This window comes from Sminthopsis crassicaudata, chromosome 3, assembly GCF_048593235.1.
Source record: "Sminthopsis crassicaudata isolate SCR6 chromosome 3, ASM4859323v1, whole genome shotgun sequence".
Lineage (NCBI taxonomy): Eukaryota > Metazoa > Chordata > Mammalia > Dasyuromorphia > Dasyuridae > Sminthopsis > Sminthopsis crassicaudata.
The window spans coordinates 635887770-635899257 of record NC_133619.1 but is presented as its reverse complement, the minus strand read 5'-3'; positions in this window follow the sequence as shown (position 1 = coordinate 635899257).

Here is an 11488-nt window from a genome sequence, read left to right as displayed (position 1 = left end):
GTGACTCAAATATAGTAGGTGCTATGGTTTCATTGTTGTTTGATTATATTTGACTTTTTGTGATCCCATTAGGGGTTTTCTTGGCAGAGATATTAGAATGGTTTACCATTCCCTTTTTGTAGCTCATTTTTTTCTTTTCTTTTCTTTTTTTCTTTTTTTTGGTTGTTGAGGCAATTGGGTTAAGTGACTTGCCCAGGGTCACACAGCTAGGAAGTATTAAGTGTCTGAGGCTGGATTTGAACTCAGGTCCTCCTGACTTCAGGGCCAGCACTCTATCCATTGAGCCATCTAGCTGCCCCTCATTTTTCCTTTTAAATTGTGCTTTGGTATATATTAAAACAACATTAGTTCTTTTTCTTCTTCATCATTCATTTTTGGAGATTGTTTTGGATCAGTGTATTGCTGAAAATGGCTAAGTAATTCACAGTTTTTCTTTGTTACAATGTTGCTGCTAAATTGTATACAATATTCTCCTCGTTCTGTTTACTTCACCATGCATCAGTTATGTGAGTCTTTCCAGGTTTTTCTAAATCATAATGTTTGTTATTTCTTATAGCCCAATTACATCCATATACCACAACTTGCTGAGCCGTTACCCAGTTGCTGAGCATCCCTCTGATTTCAATTGTTCAATTCTTAGCCACCACAAAATGAGCCGCTGTCAATAATTCTGTACAAATAGGCCCTTTTAGGATATCTTTTCTCCAGCTTATTTTACAGATGAGTAAATTGAGGTCAACAGATTTAACTTGTTCAGGATCAGACAACTAGTAAATGTTTGAGGTCAGACCTAAACTCAGGATTCCTGATTCCCAGCCCCCCCCCTCCGCTCTCCACTGCACCACCTTGTTGCCCTTGTAGTAGGTACTATAGTGTTATATAAGTGATCATTTTTATGTAAGGAACTTCTGGAATGGTAACTTCCTACCTCAGGGCAGATCAGCACCTGTTCTGCAACTTATAGCTGCCAAATTGAGAAGCCAATCCACTTGCCCAGGGTCTCTCTCGCCTGCTAGTCTACATCAAGAGTAGGACTTGAATCCAGAACATCCTCACTCTAAAGCCAGCTCTCTCCTCATAATCCCAGATTGCTGCTAACACTCTAGCTTCAGGGGTCCCTCCCAGCTCTAAATTTTAGGAGAGAATGGAAGTTTCTTGAAGATGAGATTTGTTTTGTTTTGGTCTTTAAAGCCCACTCCAGGTAAAAACTAAATTCAGCGACCTCTGTGTTTAGTGGTATGGTATTCTGGATACTCAATATTCTGGCTAATAGCCAGATATTTCTGGTCACATTACTCTTGGTGTGTGTGTGATATTCTTGGTATCTGTGTGATACCCTAAAATAAAAGATTAGGCTTGTAGTCTGATGGGGGAGACTAAAGAAAGGTCCAAGTTCATATTAATTCTGCTCTTGAGATTTTAGCTTTCAGGATGGTGGGAAAACAAGATGTACATATTAATATAATGTAATATAACATAACATAATATAATATAATATGATATGATATGATATAATATAATATACACATATGTATAAATAATGCACATCTCCCCTAAATAAGGCTTTTGACTTTTCTTGGCAATCTGTTGAAATAATAGCCAACATTAACAAAGCTCTCTGTCTGTCTGTCTGTCTGTTTTCTCTATCTGTCTCTGTCTGTCTCTGTCTCTGTCTCTTTCTCTTTCTCCTTTCCTTCTTATCTCTGTCTCTGTCTCTGTCTGTCTCTGTCTCTGTCTCTCTATCTGTCTGTCTGTTTTCTCTGTTTCTCTGTCTGTCTCTTTCTGTCTCTGTCTCTTTCTCTTTCTCCTTCCCTTCCTATCTCTATCTCTGTCTCTGTCTGTCTCTATCTGTCTCCATCTCTGTCTGTCTCTTTTTCTTCTTCCCTTCCTATCTCTGTCTCTATATCTGTTTGTCTGTCTCTGTCCCTGTCTCTTTCTTCTTCCCTTTCTGTTATCTTTGTCTTTGTCTCTGTCTTTCTTTTAGTATTCATCCGTCACTTGACTCTCACAATAACCCTAGCAGGTGAATGCTATTGATTTGATTATTTCCATTTTACAGATTAGGAAACTGAGACCTAGAAAGATTATGTGGACTTGTTCAGGATCTCCCAGCTTGTGTCTCAGGTAATATAATGATGATGATGATGTTGACGATAATAATTGGCATTTTCATAGAACTTTCTAAAGGTTTTCCTTCCAATTGGATTGAGAGAAATCTGCGGTATTATTCCAATGAGGATTGCATCCCAGCAAGTTTTACTTTATGGGACCTGAGGACTGTACCTTTTGCCACTTGACTCTCATGTCCAGTACCAGAGGAACAATTCCCCCGTGTCCCTAATTTAAGGTTTTCCCAGCAAGAGAAGGAAGTAAAAATGGTTCCCCAAGGTTTATTTTCTCAGAGAAAACCAAATGCTGAGCAGGAATCCCTGAATGATTAGCTCAGACTCGAGTTTATTATTACTGGTACAACCAGTTGGGAGGTGACTAAGCCTTTGAACTTTCACTTCTGAGCTAGCATTATCCAGTTAAATATCAAGTAGTATCTTGCTTCTGGGGCATTCCTCATCTAATTGCGAGGTTGCGCCATTGGTTTTCAGGGGAGTGCTCTATATTCCCAGGATTGATGCTAGACCAAAGAAGACAAGGCTCCCGGGGTCCCCAGGACAAGCCCAACTGGTTGAGTCTTTGCTACAGGGGGCCCAGAAGGTCTCGGTTTTGCCTTGGTGCTGGTCCCTTTTCTCCCTGCCTCCCCACACTCCCAACTGGGGGCCAATTGAGTTTGTTCCAGAGCTGTTTCCCAGGGATCTGCCTCCTCTTCTAGCAGATGTGCTATTGTGTGGCAGGTGGTGTTGGGGCTTAATAGCTAAGGAGGGGAGACTCATCAGGTGCTGAGTCACCCCCAGCCAGGAAGGAGCAAGCTGGTGAGGTCCATGCCCTTGGCCCACGTGCCTGATGAGATGCACACCATCCAAAGGAATGCCATTGCACACATGTTACCTCATTTTAATCCTCATAACAATCCTATGAGGTCGATGCTATTATTATACCCATTTTACAGATGAGGACACTGAAACTCAGTGACATAGGTGGCTTGCCAAGTGTTATTTGACCTTTCCACCACACCCCTCACCCCCTTTGACCTTCCTTTTGTGCTTTTCTTCCTCCATTAGATTGTAAGCTTCTGGAGGACAGGGACTATCTTTCTTTTTATTAATGTTATCCCCAGAACTCACCACAGGGCCCAGCACCTAGGAGTCACTTGATAAATATTTATTGACTGACTAAATGTCACACGGCTTGTAAGTGTTTGAGGCAAATTCAAACTCAGGACTTCCTGATACCTGATACCTTATCCACTATATCACTGTCTTTCTGCCGTGAGCTTTGGTGACTGAGAAGAATTAGTTTAAATTAAAGGAGGATATTGGATGGGGGGAAGGAGGGGAAAAGTTGGAACAAAAGGTTTTATAATTGTTAGTGCTGAAAAATTACCCATGCATCTATCTTGTAAATAAAAAGCTATAATTTTAAAAAAGGAGGATAATGAAGGACGAAGCTAAAGATACTGGACTTTCCAGAGGTGTTGGAGCTCAGATCTGATAGTTGATTTGTTTAGTTCGCTTTGACACAGTCAGTACATTTCATTGTTCTTATTCTTATTATTTGATATAAGATATGGCTCTAATAATATTAATATTAATTAATAATAATTATAATAATAATACTTAACGGGCATTGTAAGCGATCGTGAGTATTTCTGCCATTGAGGGGCTCTTCCTTGGAACAGAGGGGGAGATTTCCTTGAGGTAGTCATGCACAAATTGAAACAGAATGAGAGAAAAAATAAAAGAGGACGTGTGTCTATGTTTTTGAGAGCTTTTTCCTGAGGTAGAATGACCTGACCTGGGAGCTTTGAAAGACATAAAAAAAGCAAGAGGAATATATGACAGTCTGAGTTTGATTGGTGCTGATGGGGAAGAAAGGAGGCGGTAGGGAAAGATTACAGGGCAAACTAGACCTTGGACTAACCAACAGTAGCAGAGACAGCTTGAGTTAGCTGCACATTTGGTATTCTGGGAAAAAAACAAATCTTTTTTGGAGGGGGGAGGGGGGAGCAGGGATAGTGTCTGAGTCTCTCAGGCTCCTGGGCTGTGGGCTGCCTTTGCCCAGATATGGCCGACTAGTAGTCCCATTCTATGATGTTCTGTAATCTTCTGTAGCAGCAAATTAAAGCTCTATAGTGTACTTAACACATGTAAGAGATAGCCTGATCCCCCAAGGTAGAGGAGGAAGCATTCTTCACAATCATATATTGTAGGTACAAGTAAGAGTAAAACTATAGTTTATGTCGTTATATAATTTATGTAGTAAGTAATGGCTTATCCTGCCCACTTTGAACTCAGCTTCCTCTAGGCTCAGTCGGGTCTTAGAATAATTACTATCCTAAACTAATAGTAATAGCTAACATTTCTATAGTGTTATGTGGCAGGCACTTTGCTAAGTGCTTTACAATTAGTATCATATTTAATCCTCACTCACAACAACCTTAGGAGGTCAGTATTATTATTATTGTCCCCATTTTGCAGGTAAAGAAACTGAGGCAAACAAAGAGTCACACAGCAGTAAATATCCGAGGCTGGATTTGAACTTGGGTCTTCTGGACAGGGCTGTCTGCCAATATTTCATCAGGTTTTTATCCCCCAAATTCTTTTCATTTTACCCCCACTCTGAACTCTGGGGGAAATCTCCAAAAATATATCCAGTGTCTCATTTCCCATGAAGATTACTTTCCCACTTTCCATAGTTCATAGGAAACCACATTCACAGAGATACCCTAGAATGGAATACTTTTGTTATAATTAACTGGAATTAAATAATTTTTTTGAGTGGGTAGAAAGAGCATTGACTTGGGAATTAGAGGATCTGAATCTTCCACTGACTCGCTGTGTGACCTTGAGTGAGCTACTCTAGGTCTCAGTTTCTTTCTTTCTTTTTTTTCCCCCTGAGGTAATTGGAGTTAAGTGACTTGCCTAGGGTCACTAGGAAGCGTTAAGTGTCTGAGACCAAATTTGAACTCAGGTCTTCCTGACTTCAGGGCTAGTGCTCTATCCACTGCTGCCCCAGGGTCTCAGTTTCTTCATTTGTAAAATGGGATCGAATTTCTGATCCCAAGGTAATGATATCCTTTTTCTTTTTGCTAAGGCAATTGGGGTTAAGAGACTTGCCCAGGGTCATACAGCTAGGAAGTGTTAAATGTCTGAGATAGAGGGCTGGTGCTCTTAACCACTGTACCAACTAGCTGCCCCAAAGTAATGACATTTTAAGCATCAGCTCATTACTCAGAGGGCAGGCTGTCCTCACACCCAAGACTGGCCATTTTGCTCCTAACTAAATCTGTAGCTTGGCTTTCCCCAAGGGAACTGGTGTCCCTGGACAGCTGGAGTATCTTTTTAAGGCTACCATAGACTCGGGCCCCCTTTCTGGTGTGTTTTCGCCAACTGATGAACTCTATCACTGATTAACTCCCCACTATCCATCTAGCCAGTTCACAACAATTAGCTGTTACAAAGTGATCTTTACTGAAAAGGGATAGCAAAAACAAAGTATAAAAACAAGCCCCTGACCCGGAGCCTCCCTTCCATCTACTACCTTTGTCCCTGGGGAGAATGAGCTCAGACTTAAAGCATTTCCTCCACCATGCTTCCTTCTGAGTTTGGTCTGACCGTTGGACACGTTGATCCCTCACATAGAGGACATAGTGTCTCTGTTGCTGGTGACGCACTGCCGGGCAGGGTCAAGCAGATTATTTCCCAGGGCCGGCCTGTTCCCAGACTTGAGCCACTGGATATTTGATGGTTCTTCTGGTCTCACAAGGCCCCATATCAAAGGAAAGAAGATACAAATAGGTTCATCCCAGGCCCAGACTTGCCTAGGAGGTCGAGGGCTCATAGAATTGCCAGCAGTCGATCAAAAATCCCACTTTTTCCCCATGTAGTCAACAACAGGGAAGAATCTTGGGATACTTATGCTTTCCCTGAAGTGGAGGTTCAGGACCCTCCATTCTACGTCACTGTATCCTCCAGAAGCAGGTGTTCCTTGGCCAGTCCTCCATTACAGGAAAAATAAATTCCTCCCAATTCCCTAGGTATATTTCATGCTGGCCCCCAGCCTATGTATGAGAATTCAGTATTTTGTTCTAGATGTCTCATGGCAATTGATTGTGTTTTTAAAAGCCCTATTCAGTGCTGTCATTACATATAGGCCTGCCACATCACAACTCCAGTTACTTCTTTTCTTTTGAAAAATTCATTCATTAGGGCAGCTAGATAGTGCAGGAGGACCTGAGTTCAAATCTGTCTCAGATACTTAACACGTCCTGGCTGTGTGACCCTAGACAAGTCATTTAACCCCAAGTGCCTCAGCAAAAGAAAAAGAAAAGAAAGAAACATTCATTCATTAGTGTGTTTATTTATTTATTTGTGAAACATTTCACTTCCAATTCTCTCCCTCCCTTTTGCTTGTCTTACACACATTGTGAAGATAAGCAATATAAAATCAGTTATCCATGCGAAACCATGTGAAACATATTTCCATTTTAGCTATGTTGAAATAAAAACACCAAAACTAAAAACAGTGACAAAAAGCAAGAAACTGAAGAAAGTTTGCTTCAATCTGCATTCCGAGTTCATCAATTCCTTCCTTGGAGACTGTATTTTTCATCGTGAATCTTTTAGAATTGTTCTGAATCATTGTCTTTTTGTTTTTATTTATTTATTTATCTTTTTGGTGAGGCAATTGGAGTTAAGTCTTAAACTCACTTCACTATCCCTGCCCCTACCAGAGATGGGAAACCTGTCAGGAACACCCGAATCTAACTCTATTCTGTCCCTTATAAGATCTCTGGCTCTTGTTTGAACAAAGTGACATTGAATGCAGGCTTCCAGCCTCTCAGAGGGACAAGAATGAGTAATCCCAATTTAGTATAATCTGGACATGTCAGGCCTAGAGGATTTATCATGGAAGCACAGGTTTAGAGTTGGGAGGGGGCCTAGCTCTCATTCTTATCCAGGGAAAACAGAGAGGGGAAGGAAATGTTAGCCATTGTTTGGATTTGATGAGGAACATGATAGGAGAGGACTAGAGAAGGGACCAAGTATTCATAAATGTGCTAACTATCCAGTTGTCTATCTGTCTACTTAGATATCTTGTCTGTCCTTTCCATCCATCCATCCATCCTTTTGTCCATCCTATCATTTATATTTCCATCCATCCACCATCTATCTCTATCTATCTATTCTTTCTCTCTGTCTCTCTTTGTCTTAGTCTTTGTCTCCCCATTTTTCTCTCTGTCTGTCTCTCTCTTTCTCTACTAAACCACCCTATCTACGTGCCATACCATGCCAAAGGAAAACGTGATTTTAAAAGTAAAAGGCACAAAAGTAAACAATCACAAAGTCAACAATGAATTGAAATATGTAGTAACATTTCCCACAATCACATACAAATGGCTTCCATATCTCTTGGGAGAGTACCAAGCTTCTTGTCTAACTTCCTTGCTTCCATAATATAGTGAGGGGGGACAAATTCATGGCCTGGAAGCTCAGCATCTCCAGCCACAATGGCCTCTCTGGGTAGCACTACAGACAGTACCAGCATCTCTGGAAGCTTCCAGCTGCAGCTCTTGGAGCTCCCATAATAGTCCACATGGAAGGACAGAGATCAACATACCATGGAGAAGTCCATGCGATTTTTATTTCTCTCTTTGAGGCTCCTCTCCATAGTGCAATGGACACAGTGCTGCAACCAATCAGTCCTCTATCAGACGCTTACTAATTATGTGACCTTGGGCAAGAAACCAAGTCCTGTTTTTGTACTTGTAAAATCAGGTGTTTTGAAATCCATGGCCTCTGAGTTTCTTTCAGCTCTAACCCTATGATTGCATTTTCTTCTATTCCTTTTTCAAGGCCATTTGCGTCATTCCTCATATCTCTACCAAAAGGCTCCCACATCCTCTCCCCTCACTTCTGCTGTCAGCGCCGGACTCTTGTGCAAGCTTTTCCTGCAACATTTTCAAATCTTCTGGGCTGAAAAGTCTCTTTATCTAATCAGTGACCTTGTTGGGTGATTTCACTTCATTATGGGATCACAAAGAATCTTCTCAGATATGTAGTCTGGAGAATTTTCTTCAGTAAGTGAGGTCAGATTATTGTAATAATAAGGATAACAATATAATAAATACAGGGTGGAGGGAGGAAAGGGAGAAAAAATTGGAACACAAGGTTTTGCAAAGGTAAATGTTGAAAATTATCTTTGCATGTATTTGGAAAAATAAAATATTATTAAAAGAAATGTTTATATTATACACACAAATAATAATAAAGTAAAGGTAGGTTGTGAAGTGGATAGAGCACTGGAGCTAGAGTTAAGAAGACCTGAGTTCAAATCCAGCCTTAGATACTAACTAGCTGTGTGACTTGGACAAGTTACTTAATCCAGTTTGCTTTAGTTTCCTCATCTATAAATGAACTGGAGAAGGAAACGTTAAACCATTCCATATCTCTGCCATGAAAATCCCAAATTGGGGGTTGGTCATAACTGAAACAATTGAACAATAAAATCATAACTCACATTTAATACTGTACTATATATAGTAGGCTCTATTATTATCCCCATTTACAGATGAGGAAACTGAAGAAAACAGATTAAGTGACTTGCCCAAAGACATCTGGCTAGATCTGAACTCAGGTCTTTATGAATCAGCTCTTTATCCACTACGTCACCTAGCATAGAGTTCACGACAGCTTCCTCTATGTATGCTCTGTTTCAGTGGGGAGTAGTTGAGCCCTTGATTTATGGGACCCTCCATCACATCTAGGCCTTCAGGTCGATGCTAAAGGACCTGGCATTTCATAATGATGAAGCATTCCTTTTATTGGCCTCTGGACAGAAAGAACCATTCACTCAGTAGATTTTTAAGAGGAGTCTTCTCTTCTCTTCTCTTTCAACTTCTATTCTCTCATCATTCTCGTCTTCCTCCTTCTAGAATACTGGCATAGAAAACTGGAGACTTCCTTTGAGAACAGAGAGGGGTGCCCTTGCCCTCACCACACTGGTAGTAATCTGATTATCTGTATATGGCAGCTAGGGCATGTACTTGTCTGGGTAAGCCTGAATATGGATCTCTTGACTCTAGCCTCCTTTCCTGATTTGTTCTTTCTTTCCTGGAATATAGATGAAGAAAAAATGACCCTGAGCGGATGTTTCTAGCTTTGTAGGCAACTTCCTGAGTTCAAGAGTTTGGGAACTACCAGATCCTTCAGTTAGAGCTGACTGGCAAAAGGAGGAGGTGTTTTAGAATTACACCTTTCTCTGAAAAGCTGTGAGGGGATGATAAAGACTAAACCTTGACTGGTCAAAAGACAGAGAGACAGAGAGAGACAAAGAGAGATAGAGAGAGACAGTGACAGAGAAACAGAGAGACAGAGACAGAGAGAGACAGAGACAGAGAGACAGAGAGAGACAGAGACAGAGATATATATAAACAGAGAGACAGAGAGAGACAGAGAGTGACAGAGAGTTAGTTGTTTGGACAGTGCAAAGCCAAGGTGAAACAACAGGCTCACTGAATGCTCCATGTTTTAATGGGAGAATACATGAGGAGTTGCAGTTTCATATTTTACCTCTTTGTCAATATTTTTGAGCCAGTTGTGCTTTTAGCATTTGAGTGGAGGAACTAAGAAGCACTCCTATACTTTGATTTAACATATATTTTTTAACATGTTTAACATATATTGGATTACTTGCCATCTAGGGAAGGGGGTGGGAATTTGGAACATAAGATTGTTCAAGAGTCAGTGTTGAAAAATTATTCGTGCATATGTTTTGAAAATAAAAAGCTTTAATTTCCCAGTGCCCATGGCTTCTCTCCTGCAGGCAACATTTACATATAACAAAGCAAAAACAAAATCAATTCAAAAACAGTTGAGTAAATCAACTGACATGGTGATAATTGCATCTGCTAGTGTATGCAGCATGTAGCATCCATAGTCTCTCACCTTTTTTTTTTTTTTTTTCCTGAGGCAATTGGGGTTAAATGACTTGCCCAGGTTAAAAATGTATTAAATGTCTGAGGGCAAGATTTGAACTCAGGTCCTCCTGACTTCAGGGCTGGGGTGCTATTCACTGTACCATCTAGCTGCCCCTTTTCAGTTTTTGCCCTTGCGATCACACAGCAAGTACCCAAGCCACTCACACTCAGGTCAATCAATAAACAACTACTATGGAGATATGAGAGAGAGAGAGAGGAGAGAGAGAGAGAGAGAGAGAGAGTGAGAGGAGAGAGAGAGAGAGAGAGAGAGAGAGAGAGAGAGAGAGAGAGAGAGAGAGAGAGAGAGAGAGAGAGAGAGAAAGAGAGAAAGAAAGAAAGAAAGAAAGAAAGAAAGAAGAAGAAAGAAAGAAAGAAAGAAAGAAAGAAAGAAAAGAAAGAAAGAAAGAAAGGAAGGAAAGAAGAAGAAAGGAAGAAAGGAAGAAAGGAAGAAAGGAAGAAAGGAAGAAGGAAGGAAGGAGAAGGAAAGGAAGGAAGGAAGGAAGGAAGGAAGGAAGGAAAGGAAGAAGAGAAAGAAAGAAAGAAAGAAAGAAAGAAAGAAAGAAAGAAAGAAAGAAAGAAAGAAAGAAAGAAAGAAAAAAGAAAGAAAAGGAAGAATGAAGGAAGAAGAAGGAAGAAGGAAGGGAAGGAAAGGAAGGAAGGAAAGGAAGGAAGGAGGAAGGAAGGAGGAAGGAAGGAAGGAAGGAAGGAAGGAAGGAAGGAAGGAAGGTAAGGAAGGAAGAAAGGAAAGAAAGAAAGAAGAAAGAAAGAAAGAAAGAAAGAAAGAAAGAAAGAAAGAAAGAAAGAAAGAAAGAAAGAAAGAAAGAAAGAAAGAAAGAAAGAAAGAAAGAAAGAAAGAAAGAAAGAAAGAAAGAAAGAATGTTAAATCATTTGTCCTCTGGAACCAATCTTGGCCGAGTGAATTGCCATTAGTGGCCCTTTGGTAGCCAAAGTTTGAGCAGCTAGGTGGTGTTCATAGGTCTCAGAATCAGGAAAACTGATCTAAGTTCAAATCCAGCCTCAGGCACTTACTAGTTGCTTGACTCTGGGCAAAGTCATTTAGCCCTGTTTGCTTCAGTTTCCTCATCTGTAAAATGAACGTAGAGAAAATGGCCAACCACCTTAGTATTCTGCCAAGAAAACCCCACATGGAATCACAAAGAGTCAAAACACAACTGAACAACAGAGTCATTAAGTATTGCCTCCTTTTAAATCTTTTAAAATGTTAAGTCAATAATCCTTCAGGTCCCTTCTAGCTCAAAATCCATGAACTTTCACCCCTATTTGCTTATGGGTCTTCTTGATGTAGCTTAATCTCTCTTCCCCAGTCAGGAAGAAACTATTATCAGACTATTTCCAGATTATCTTTAGGTATAGAGTGATTGTGAGGAAAGAACTTTT